Source organism: Aotus nancymaae, unplaced genomic scaffold (assembly GCF_030222135.1).
Source record: "Aotus nancymaae isolate 86718 unplaced genomic scaffold, 86718_ANA_hifiasm-v0.15.2.pri h1tg000046l, whole genome shotgun sequence".
Taxonomy (NCBI): Eukaryota; Metazoa; Chordata; class Mammalia; order Primates; family Aotidae; genus Aotus; species Aotus nancymaae.
This window is the reverse complement of record NW_026988460.1, coordinates 29654539-29667991: the sequence shown is the minus strand read 5'-3', so window position 1 is coordinate 29667991 and position 13453 is coordinate 29654539. Positions and strand designations below refer to the sequence as shown.

At 47.2% G+C, this 13453-nt stretch overlaps 1 pseudogene; it reads right to left on the bottom strand.

Moving 5' to 3' along the window:
- Positions 1 to 2104: 2104 nt before the first annotated feature.
- Positions 2105 to 13112, bottom strand: LOC105733412 (general transcription factor IIF subunit 2-like; annotated as a pseudogene).
- Positions 13113 to 13453: the final 341 nt, after the last annotated feature.

Sequence of the window (13453 nt, the reverse complement as noted above, 5' to 3'; positions counted from 1 at the left end):
GGCCGAAGGTCAGCTTCTCCCATTTTTCCAAAACGAGATGAAAATCTGGATTCTCTTAATAATATTTGTGAAAGATGAAAATCTGGATTATCTTAATAATATTTGTGAAAGGAAAATAAATCTTGGGACCCCCAAATCACTACGCTAAACGGAAAAGTCAGGCTGAGAACTTCTTAAGGCAATTCCGCCTTCCGTTCTGTTCAGTCACCCTTCTGCTCTTTGAGATAGATGCATATCTGACTGCCTCCTTTGGAAAGGCCAATCAGCAACTCAGAAGAAGGTAATCGTGTGTGTATCACCTATCTGTGACCTGAAAGCTCCCTCCCCACCTCGGGTCTTCCTGCCTTTGCTTCAAGTTGTTCCGCTTTTCCAGACGGAACCAATGCACTTCTTACATATATTAATTGATATCTCATATCTCTCTAAAATGTATAAAACCAAACTGTGCTCTGATCACCTTGGGTACATGTCGTCAGGACTTCCTGAGGCTGTGTCACAGGCGCGTCCTTAACCTTGGCAAAATAAGTAAACTTTTTTTTTTTTTTTTTGAGATGGAGTCTTGCTCTGTCACTCAGGCTGGAGTGCAGTGGTGCAATCTAGGCTCACTGCAGCCTCCACCTCCTGGGTTCAAGTGATTCTCCTGCCTCAGCCTCCTGAGTAGCTGGGACTACAGGCTTGTGCCACCACGCCCAGCTCATTTTTGTATTTTTAGTAGAGATGGGGTTTCACCATGTTGGCCAAAATGGTCTGGATCTCTTAACCTCATGATCCACCAGCCTTGGCCTCCCAAAGTGCTGGGATTACAGGTGTGAGCCACTGTGCCCGGCCAAGTAAACTTTTCTTTTCTGTATTCAGAATTTTATTTTACAGTGTGTACACAAGAATAAAAATCTTCTTAGTGCCGTAACAATCTCAGAATTCTAATGTTTTGCTGCTAAAAGCAAATAATATAAGAATTGTTTTTCTCAATGGATAGATATTTCCTTGCTTTGTTTTAATTATATAACATTTTCTTACATTTTTGGCACTTGCTATTTACTATTTTGATTATTTTTTTCTCTTTTTTTTCCTCTGCAAACACTATGGCAACTTGGGCACTTGTTACCTCTTGGTTGCAAGCATCCAGAAGCAGCTAACAAAATGAACAAGTGGAAAAACAACTTTTCCCTGTGCTTAGTTTACTAAAGCTTCTTTTTGTTGTTGTTTGGTGGTCTCGATGGTATGATTTAGATTGCCTAATATATAATGTGTTGTGCTAGAAAAAACTTCTAACATATACATGTATTGTTTTCACTTAAAAATTAATTAAAGAGAAAGGGAAAAGAGGCATTTTAATGCCCCAGAAATTGAAACTAACATTTTCTGTTTCGGCTGGACCCCTGTGTCCCTCTTGATTTGCTGATTATCATTTCCATGTGATAGCCAGTACATACATGTCTGCTGGGTAAGCAGTAAACTTCTGGGGGCAAGATAGTTTTGAGAAGCTTATAATCTGACTGGGGGAGATAGATCTTGAAAACCTGGAAAGATATTTAATTTCTAATTTTCTTTTTTTTGAGATGAAGTCTCGCTCTGTTGCTCAGGCTGGAGTGCAGTGGCGAGATCTCTGCTCACTGCCACTTCTGCCTCCCAGGTTCAAGCGATTCTCCTGCCTCAGACTCCGGAGTAGCTGGAATTACAGGTTAATTTTTGTATTTTTAGTAGAGATGGGGTTTCACTATGTTAGTCAGGCTGGTCTCGAACCCCTGACCTCAGGTGATCCACCTTTCTTGGCCTCCCGAAGTGCTGGGATAACAGGCATGAGCCACTGTGCTCAGCCTAATTTCTAATTTTCTTAAAAGCAAATAAAAGAAACATCAATTGACCATGATTCTGCACATTTCTCATCTCCGTATCACTACGGTAAAACAATCATGAAAACTGCCATTTCACTACAAACTTACATGCTCTCCTTTTATTAATGCTGAGTATGAACACGAAACATGATCACCTGTTTGAAAGAAAAACATTGCTTTGTTCTTTGACAATTTCAAAATAAGGTACTTTGGCTTTTTATTCTTTTTAAGAGTTTCTGTAGTTGACAGTTTTTTTCACGCTATACAGTTCTCCTTTGATCTGTATTACCTCAGCTCCTCAGAGATACAACAAGGGTAGAGAGTCCTCATTTAAAAAACATTTCTTAATTGTACATGTTTAAAAGCTAATATTTAAGTAAAAACCTCATAATCCTCCAACCTCACTCCCATTGTGAATAATCTGGTTTAATATAAGTTAAGTCTATAAATTTGTTCTTTCTCCTCAAAAAAAAAATTAAGAAACTTTACAAGAATTATAGGTTTAAAAAAATTGCTGAGAGAAATGAGAGTACTGTCACTTAACCCCTATTAACATGCGGTGTTCAAGCCTTCCAGTGTCAGCGCCTTTTGCTTGTCATCACCACTAGTTGTTTCACTAGCATGCTGGCTAGGAGTCTTCTTAGTCATTCTTTTCCTCTCCTTGGTAGTGTCTGTACTCTGGCTTCAGCTCCCATGTGATTTTGTGGATCCCTTTTACATTCTGAACACCAATTTCTTTTAAAATTAGCCAGGCATGGTGGCACACGCCTGCAGTCCCAGCTACTCGGGAGGCTGAGGCAGGAGAATCACTTGAACCTGGGAGGCAGAGGTCGCAGTGAGCTGAGATTGTGCCACTGTACTCCAGCCTGGGCGACAGAGTAAGACTCCTTCTCAAAAAAAAAATTTCCTTCAGGTACACCACAGGTTGTTTTGTGATATCCACCAAGTCCTTAAGATTACAGTATTGATGTTTCTCAAAGGCTGAAAATAGCATGTCTAAAACATGTTGTTTATCAGCTAGAGTTCACTTTCCATCGTCTTTCTTTTTCCTTTCATACTCAATATTGTGTTGATGATTAGCAACAGGTTTGTAATTGGTTGTTACAACTTTGTCCAGTTGTTGTGATAGCCTCACAGGTTTGGAAGACTCTTCTATTTGCAATCTTTTTCATTGCATGTAGTTTTCACTGGCAGTTGGTTGGCATTCAGCTCTTTGTATCACTATTCCTTCCAATGACAACTTATCTGATGAGCTCTCAGTAAATACTGTTAATGTCTGTCCTCCGACACTTTGCACCCAAATGGATGTTCTCTAGGAGCACCGACTGAAGCCGGTTTTCCAGCAATATCATGAATATTTGCAAGAGCCTCATTCAAAGTAAATGACACCTCAGTCCTTCTTTGATTCTTGGCAATCTGCAGTTTCCCAACTTAACCTCTTCCAGGGCCTTTAGCCCATTGCTGTGACAAATATTTAGGAAACTTGACTAACCACACTCCTGTGAACGTTTGGCACTAGTCAGGTCGAGTTTCCCATGCTTGACGGTGGGTCTGTCGCCTGTGGAGACGTGTGGGCTGCAGCGGCCACCCCAGGAGCTGGAGGGTTGTGGAGTGAGCCTCAGGCAAGCCACGCTGAGAGGTGAAGAGCCGACGTTCCTTACCTGCCAGAACACTGGGAACCTGGGGAAAGAGCCCAAGCAAACTTTTCAAATTAACTGAGACCTGTCTCAAATTTTCAGGGTTCACATATTTAATTGTAATTAATATGACATTTTAATATTACTAAAATTATATTATTTTATTATTTTAAAAGCTTTAAAATCATCCCAAGGCCAAACAAAACCTATCTGTGAGCTGGAAATTTGTGGGGCACTGGGGACAGAGGCAGAGTGTCCCAACGGCCTTGTGTGCAGTGCCTGGCATGTTGTAGGCAGTCGGCAAATGGTTCCTGAATGAATGAATAAATGACTGGATGGATAAGTGAATGAATGAAAGGGCTGGCAGGATGCCCTGGTTCCCACGGGGCTGGGATGCTCACGTTTGCCCCGTATCCCAAGAGAGAACACGGTGTCCAGAGAGAGGTGGTGGAGCTGGCATGGACACAGGCCTGGCTGGCAGCCACCCGTGGCCAGGAGCTGGACTGGGGAGGCCTGGCCCTGCTTGGATCAGCCTTGGAGCCCCTGTGGACACTCCAGTTCTCCAGGCAACGGCTTCCAGTCCCTTAGCCCCTCGAGTCACAGTTTAACACAAACACAAGGACCTGAGTTAGCACAGCCCCAAAGGAGGCCCCCCACTGCACCCCTCAATGCCCTCTCTTTGCAGCTTTTCCCAGCCCATCACATCTGCAAGAGACTCAGTTCTGAGAGGCCAGGCTGGGTCGGGTGGGGGCTGAGCGGAAGGGAGGAACCAAGCTCTCCCCTCCAGCCCAGGGAGCCAGGGGCTGGCATTCTGGTCCAGGACTTCGGGTTCTCCGTAAGCCTCTCTGTCCGCCAAGGCGATGGAAGCTGTGTTTGGGGTCTCTCGTGAGTGCAACACTCCACTATTTGTGCCTGTGTGCACGCTGTGCCATGGATATGTGTGCCCTTTTTATTCGGATACACAACCAGCTATGTTTTGTGTATACACCACTGGAGTTATATGTGGGTAGGGGTGCACAGTGTGCAAGCTTCTGGTATGTGAGTGTAGGTCTCTTTGTGTGCAAAAAGCCCCTACTATGTGCATCAGTTTGAAAAGACCATAGTGTGTACACCAGTGTGTGTCTGTGTGCCCCACCTGAGGTGTTTCTGTGCATGCAAAGGCTGCGTGTGCACCCCCCCACCCCTCCCCCCCCCCGTGTGTGCCGCTGCGCACATCCCCAGGGCCGAAGCGTAAGCGTGGCCCCGGTGTGTCCCGGCGGCCAGGCTTGGCTCTCTCGCCTCACTTTGAATGCTTGCCGTCTGAATCTCCCACTAAGACGTCAGGCCACGTGGACCTGAGTGTTCGTGGCGGCCGAGCCGGCTCTGGGATCCCAGGCTGTGGCGCTGGGGCGAAGGGCTGGCCCTGCGTCGAGAGGTCGCCGCGGCCTGCATTCCTGGACGCGCGCGCACAGGCTGGAATCCGTACATTCCATTCATAACATTCCCGCAAGCGGGGCGGGGCGGGGAGGAGACGCAAAGCCCGGGAGTGACTGATTAAAAGGAAGAAAGAAAGGCTTCTTCAAGCTCCAGGCTGTGTGTTTTCTTGCGCGCCCTGGCGCAGGCCCGGGCGCTTAAGCGCCCTTTAAAGGCAGGAACACGTGAGTGGTTTGCGGAGCAGCCTGACCCTGCCGCGCGCCCGTGGCCTGAGGCTCCATTTATCCTCCGTGGAGGGCGCGGTGCGGCGGGACTCAGGGAGCCTCGTCCTCTCCCAGGCGGCCTTTGTGGCTGTTGCCGGGACAGGGAAAAACTGCCAAGGGGGCGGGGGCGTCAGAGGCAGCCAGCACAGCCTTTGCGCAACTGAAGCGCCTGCTCTCAGGTCCACAAGGAGCCGGTCTTATTATCACTCCCATTTCCTCCCTGAAGAGGAAACCGAGACTCAGAGACAGGAAGTAGCTTGTGCGATTCATTCGGTTCCCAGGCCTGATGCCTCCTCCCGTTTATGGCAATACCGACTGCCTTTGCAAGGACCCAGCCCCTCACCACGTGTTTCTGCTCTCCTGACCCCCACATCTCCCTTAGCTCAGTGCCACTCTCCTCCGGGGCCGTCCTCTTCATCCTCCTGCATTTTCCAGCGCCCCTTCTCTTAGCACTGTGTGTGCCGTTCCACTGCCCTCCCCGGCTGAGCCAGGCCTTCCTGAAACGACAGGGCCTGTGAACCACCTGTGCTAGGTCACTGGGCAGCATGGCCTCTAGAGGCGGGCAGTGGGGCAGGCGGGAGTCTAGCTGAGGGGATGTCCTGACATCTGGAGGGTAGAGCCTTGCTCTCCTTGAGACAGAAGCCGGGAGAACAGGAGAGAAAAGGCAGAATCTGACCTGGCCCCTCGTGGGCAGGGAGGCCTGTGGAATGGGGGACGACCAACTTATTTGGGACAAATGGTGCGAGACACTCTGCCAGGACAACTCTGGTTGCATCCCAGAGCTGGGCAAGGACAACATGGAGAAGGCGACTTGACTCCAGGTGTAACCGGCCCTGGCCAGGGGTGGGGCTGGAGAGGGCGCAGGCTTTGCTGTGGGCCTCCGAGGACAGCTTTCAGGAGCTGGGAGTAGTTGGGGAAGAAAGGAGGCAGCAGGGCAGCCCCTGCAGAGGAAACCGCGAGGAGAAAGGCTGCGTGGGAAGGAGCATGAGGTGAGCCTTAGGGTCACCTAGCAGGCAGATGGGGACAACTGAGTGGTTAGATTACAGAGTACCTCCTTCAAAAGACAGAGGGCAGAGTGATGTCTTTGCACGCCGTCTGCTACACCTTGCACAGGCTGGCATTCTGTATTTATTCACTTGGTAGTTCCTGTCCAGTTCCCAGATTCACCTGCAGAACAGAGTAGGTGCTTAGAGGTTTGCTGATTGATGAAGAAGGTGCTAGAACAGGCTGGACCCTAACACTCCCTGTTTTGTCAACCAAACATCAGGAGCCTGGGCTGTCGAGGGCTGGCCAGGTAATTGAAGGTCATCTCAGCAGGGCCCTCCACCTGCTCAGTCTTCTAGAGCCATTCCCCAGTGGTGGTGTGACCTTGGACAAGCTCCTTCATTTCTCTAGCCTCTGTGGGCAGCAGTGGCCCTGGTGTCTCCATCATGGGGGAAGTACGGACAGCACTAGGAACCCTGTCTGCACAAGAGGCCACTCAGCAGAGCTGTGCTGGCTCCTTCCTCATCAACGAGCTCCTCATCCTCCTTCATTTTCCTGGCCATGATGAGCTCCTCTGAAGCCATCCTTCCAGCACAGAAACTCCAAGTTGTCCTGATTTGTGCTCACCAAGTCACCTGTTTTCCGCAGTTTGGAGGACCGAGTGGTTCTTAAAGTGGTCCAGAGAGCTCTGGGGCCCCAGTACACTTTCAGGGCATCTTCAAGGTGAAAACCATGTTCGTGACAATGTTGACATATTACTTCTCTTTCTCATTCCGTCTTGGAGGCATGGCAGCAACTTCCAACAGGTATGACGAGGTCATTGCTCTACCAGCCAATGGGCAGGTGTTGTAATGTCACCACTCTGACAGCATGTGTTCCTGTGCTTTAAAAGTTCCTCCAAAGTTGGTTAAGGGATACAGAAATAGTTAGGTAGAAGGAACAAATGCTAGTATTTGGCAGTATGATAGTGAAATTATAGGTTAACAGTAATTTCTTGTCTATTTCAAAATAGCTAAAAGAGATTTGTAATGTTTCCAACAGAAAGAAAAGATACATGTTTGAGATCATATATATTCCAAATACCTTGATTTGATCATTGCACATTGTATATATGTATCAGAATATCATATGTACCCCCAAAATATACACAACCTAATATAGATAAAAAACAAATAAGCCTCTCAGTTTTCTTTTCTTTTCCTTTTTTTTTTTGAGATAGAGTCTCGCTCTGTCACCTAGGCTGGAGTGCAGTGGTGAGATCTCAGCTCACTGCAACTTTTGCCTCCCGGGTTCAAGCCATTCTCCTGCCTCAGCCTCCTGAGTAGCTGGGATTACAGACGCATGCCACCACACCCAGCTAGCCTCTCATTTTTCATTTCAAATACATTAAATACCAAAAGGTATAACTCACCATTTTTTTAAAAAAAGCTCATCAAGATCTACAGCAATTTTTAATTTATTCATTAAGAGTGTAAAGGGGTCCTGAGACTACAATTTTGAGAATCACTGGCTTAAACAGAGTTTAAATCCAGGTTCTGTCCCTGAACGTCTACAAGGCCTGGAAGAAAATACTTTAAACATGTGAAGGCTCAGTTTCTCTTCTTAAAAGGAGGAAGAAGGCACCTTCCTTATTGTGCGATGTGGCTCATTACTGAGACAATGCAAACAAAACACACAGACATGAGCCCAGCCCTCCTGCATGGTGGAGCCCTCCTTCCAGGTGGAAGCTGCCAGCTGCCCTGGCTTGCGCTCCAAGGACCAGGGTGCCCATGGGCTTTGGAGGGACTCTTAGCAGCTAGCTCCTCAAAGGCTGGCAAACAAGGACAAGCAGAGCCCCTGCCCCGGAGCATTCATCCAGCCTGGCACCTTCCCCAGGCGGGCGCCCGGCCAGCTGCCTGAGTACACATTTTCCTACATGTCCAAGGTGTGAGAAAAGTAACACGTTTGTTGTTGATCTTGTTGGAAAAGCCTGGTTTTAAAGAGCAGCGTGTTTTCTACTTGTTGTGAAGTACATTCTGTAATTCCTGACCAAAATACCAACTGACGTAAAAAAAAAAAAAACCTCCTTCATGGAAAAAATATTTTGTTTGGAGACTGATCCCTTAACGCTGGTGGAGGGTGCGACGCCTCCTCCACCTCCTCCCAGGGCCTTTCGGGGAGGGTCGGCTATCCCCGCAGAGTGCCAGGACTCAGCCTGGGCAGCCTGGCTTCTGCGACAAGAGGCACAGAAGTCAAACATCCAGAGAAAACCACAGGGGAAAAGGAGCTATTCACACTGAAAAGAGAATTCAGTGAGGTGGCCAGTTACAAAATAAATATACAAACCTTGTGGCTTGCCAAGTGCCCCAAAATAGCTGTAACAAAATATATTGGGGAAAAAAAGGTCCCATTCACAATTCAGTAAGAAATTAGAAATTCCTAGGAGTAAACTAAACAAGGAAACACGTACAGGACCTAAAACCAGAAGGCTCCAACCCTTACCTTAGAAGCACAAATGTAGTGTGTATATATATATGTATATATACACACACAAATGTATATACAAATTGTATATATATATACACAAATGTAGTGTGTATATATCCATATACACACACATATACACACACACACACGTGTCCCTGGAGAGAAAGACATAATATTGCAAAAATGTCCATTTTCTAGCAAGAAATATTTGAAAAGAAAACCAGGGGAGCAGGGAATGAGATTTGTCTTATCAGATGTTAAAACTAAAAATCTTTTAAATGTTGAATTCCTGATGCCAGAATGCAGTGGAACAGAATCAGAACTCCACATGCCCACCGGAAGTTATGTAAGCATTTAATATGTGATCAGATGACCTTTCAGATTAGTGTGCAAATCATAGGCTTTTTTTCAATAAACAGTTTGGGCAAATGGCCAATCCCTTGAAATAAAATAAAGTTAGGCTTCTGTTTCTCACTCTAGATGGATTTAAGATTCATACATAACATGAAACCATAAAAACATGAGAAGCATATATCAGTGAATATTAATGTAATCCTGGGGGTAAGAGAGAATTTAATAAACATGAAACCAGAGATTGAAACAATAAGGGAAAAGGTAAATGGGTTAGATTGGAAAAAAAGTTAAAGCTTCACTATGTCAATAAATACAAACCAATCTGTGCATTGAAAAGACTCTAGTAGCTTTGACTGCAACCTTTTTCAACTTCTTGATAACACAGGGCAAGATGAAACTTGCCACGTTCATCCAGGCAGGGACTATTCATCTAGGGGTTTAAAAAAAAAAAAAAGGCCGGGTGCAGTGGTTCACGTCTGTAATCTCAGCACTTTGGGAGGCCGAGGTAGGTGGATCACCTGAGGTCAGGAGTTCAAGACCAGCCTGGTCAACATGATGAAACCCCGTCTCTACTAAAAAATACAAAAATTAGCCGGGCATGGTGGCAGGTGCCTGTAATCCCAGCTACCTGGGAGGCTGCGGCTGAAGACTCACTTGAGCCTGGGAGGCAGAGTTTGCGGTGTGCCAAGATCGTGCCACTGCACTCCAGCCTGGGCAACAGACCAAGATTCCGTCTACTCCGTCTAAAAAAAAAGAAAAAAATAGACTCCTGCCCTGCCTTAATGGAGTAGACATCAAGAATGAGAGACAACTAACAAGAAAGCAAACAAACAAAAGACTGCCCATTGAAAACCTGTATCAAAACTCAAATGAACAACAAAGTTTGGGGCTGGGCTCAGTGGTTTACACCTGTAATCATAGTGCTTTGGGAGACTGGGGAGGGAGGATCGCTTGAGGCCAGGAGTTCAAGGTCAGCCTAGGCAACATAACGAGACCCTAACTCCACAGAAAACAAAATAATTAGCCAGGTGTAGTGGCTCATGCCTATAATCCCAGCCCCAGCTACTGGGGAGGCTGAGGTGGGAGATCGCCTGAGCCTAGGAGGTAGAGGCTGCACGGAGCTATGATTGTGCCACTATACTCCAGCCTGTGCAAGGGAGCGAGACCCTGTCTTAAAAAAAAAACAAAATCCAAGGTATTGGAGAAGCTGCTAATAACAGCAGATGGCAATCAACTTGGAGATACCTATCCATACTGCAACTCAGAAGTGTTCTAAAATCTCCATCTAGTCTTCAGTAGATTGTTTTCAGAGAACTCTTCCTCTGTACTTTTTTCCTTCTTTAGTATTTTTTCATCATCCCGTGCTATTTCCTTTTTCTTCTACTCATCACTGAAAGACTGAATGTTCACAGCCCATCATATAAATAATAACAAATAATTGTACAATTTCAAGTGGTGCTATGAAGGAAAGTTCCTGATTGCAGACCGTCTATGGGTGTGTCTTTCTAATTTTAATGGTTTTCTATTCATTTTAAGGTGTATTTAGAAAAAATTGTTTTCCGTTTATGGGAGAGATATGATATTATCTTTTTTATAATTCTTCTTTTATTGAGACAGGGTCTTGCTCTGCTGCCCAGGCTGGAGTGTAGTGATGCGATCACAGCTCACTGCAGCCTCAACCTCCTGAGCTCAAGTGATACTCCTGCCTCAGCCTCCTGTGGCTCCGGGACCATAAGTGCACGCCTCCATACACAGCTGATTTTTTAAAAATTTCTTGGCTGGGCGTGGTGTCTCACGCCTGTAATCCCAGCATTTTGGGAGGCTGAGGTCGGGAGTTCAAGACAGCCTGACCAACATAGAGAAACCCTATCTCTACTAAAAATACAAAATTAGCTGTGGGTGGTGGCGCACACCTATAATCCAGCTACTCAGGAGGCTGAGGCAGGAGAATTGCTTGAACCTAGGAGGCGGAGGTTGCGGTGAGCTGAGATTGTGTCATTGTACTCCAGCTTGGGCAACAAGAGCAAAACTCCATCTCAAAAAAAAAAAAAAAATACTTGCAGAGATGGGTTCTGGCTGTGTTACCCAGGCTGGTCTCAAACTCTTGGGCTTAAGTGATTCTCCTGCCTTGACCTCTCAATGTGATGGTATTACAGGCATGAGCCACCTTACCTGGCCATTTCCTTTTAAAGAAATATATTTCAGTAAGGAGTTGATTTGAAGAACAAGATTATATACATACTAATACAGGTGGTTGAAGTGCATGGGGAAATTCATGAACTTGACAAGACAAAGAGCTGACATTGGGGAATTTCTGCTGACCTCAAAGAGCAGCTACAGAAGGGCTTGGCTCAGACCGCATGTCAGGACCACTAATGGGAAGTACTGGGAGATTTAGACAAAGAGGTCTAGACAAAGTGGGGGGCTTGAGCTGAGGCAGAGGAGCAAAGGGGTTGAGGGCAATCAAGGCAGTGGGCATGGAAGATAAGAATAAGAACATTTCGGCTATGGCAAAAGAGCCTCCTGGTACAATCCTGGACAGGCTTGAACAGGGGCAGTAGGGAGGGGCTCAGTTCTGGTGCCAGGCTTCCTGGGTTCAAATCCCAGCTTATTCTTCCTAGGTGAGGTAGTGGCTCTCTCTGTCCTTGGCTTTCCCGGGTACACAATGATGATGAGAGTGGCCATCTCATGGAACACTGACTATGCCTCAACTTCCTCCTCTGCAAAATGGAGCCCTAAATAATCCCTTGCTCATAGAGAGCAATGAGTTTTGAGTGTTTCATAATGTGAGGTGCACAGAACAGCTCCCTGCAGAGGCAGCTCTCAGCAGATGCCACTTCCATTCCCTCTGCAGGCTCCCATTCTGACCACCACCCATATGAATGGGAGATGCACAGACACCTAGGTGAGCTACCCTGCATTTTCCATCCCCTTTCACCCTCCGACCTGCTCAGTGTCCTAGGAGGCTCACCTCTAGGGGCCCTCGCCCTTGAAGTCCTGCAGGACAATGGGAAGCTCTGACATTGGCTGGCGGGATAGAAGTCCCAGGCTGTCCTGTCCCCACATCCAGCTCTGTGGACATATTTTGGGAGTGGCTTCCTCTTCTTTGTCCCGGCAGGCCCAGGAGGTTCACATCTCTCCCACTGGGGCTCCACCTCCACCATCTTGTTGGTCCCTTCCCTGCTGCCCACACTCCTTGTTGGTCACCAGCTATTCCCTTAAACTCTTTTCTGGTGCCCTTTGCAGTGACCCTCTGCGCCCCCCTAGCCTTCCTCTGACGTCCCACGAGAGTTTTGTCTCTATCTGCACAAAGCTCTGCTTGCTCCTCCTAAACCTTCAGATTGCAAGCCCCCAACCAGCTGCAGAAGCTCACCTTGGGCCCTACCCCACCTCCCGCCCCAACGGGCACATTTCCCTGGGCCTGTCCCTCCCAAGACCCGTCCTGGCACCCCTGTGGTCTCCTCCAGCAAGATTCACAGCTCTCCCACAGCGGGACAGGACTAGCTCTCTGCTCCGCTTCCCACCCACCCCCATAGTGGCAAGGGACCAACCTCCAATGGCCTGGTAAGAATTATGTCCATTGTTAAACCAGAATTTGTTTCACTGCAGGGTGAAACCAGACCACAGAGAACCTTTGGAATGTGATGTTAACCCTGGAAGTGATGGGAAGCTCTGCTCAGAAGGTGTCTGAGTGAGCCGGGGTGAGATGACACTGAAGAGAGGAAGCTGCTCACAGACCAGACCCAGAACTGTTCACCCAACCTTGCTGTCCCTAGCAGCCTCCATCTATTCCTCCCCTTCTTTCCTGCCTTCCTTCCTTCCTTCTTCCTCCCTACCTTCTTTCCTTCCATCCTCCCTCTGCTTCCTTCTTCCTTCTTTCTTCCCTTCTTTTCTCCCATCTTCCTTTCTTCTTCCCTCTTTCCTTCTTTTCTTTCTCCTTCTTCCTCTGCCTCCTTCCTTTCACCTCTCTTCTTGCCTTTTCTTCTTCCTTCCTCTTTTCTTCCTCATTTTTCTTTTCCCCTTTGCTCTTTTCTTTTTCCTTTCTTCCTTCTTTTCTTGGCATCACGAGGTGTTTCGTGGCTTGAATAGACACAGTTTAATACTAGTATTGACAGCAAATTTCAGCCACTCCTGACACAGTCTCCCCTACCCAGACATTGCGGAGGCAAATCTTGTGAAACACTGTGAAATTTCAACAGTGTTGGAAATTGGAAGTGTTGCTCAACAGCTCATCAGAGGCCTTCCCTGAGCATCAGCGTGTGATAGCTGTGTGGGGCAGCCAGCTATCTCATGTCTTCCTCCCCCATGCCTATGCTTCTTCTCCAGCACTACCTTGAGACTGCAATTCCCTGCAAGCTAAACAGCCCCAAGAACTCTGAGAGGCTACAGTGGCCTACTTGGGGAGCCTAGGAGACCCAGGGGCCTTGCACTTTGGGTTATGGTTTTTCTTGCCAGAGGAAAACCCTGCAGATTGTTGCGAGCTGCAGGAATAAACTCATGC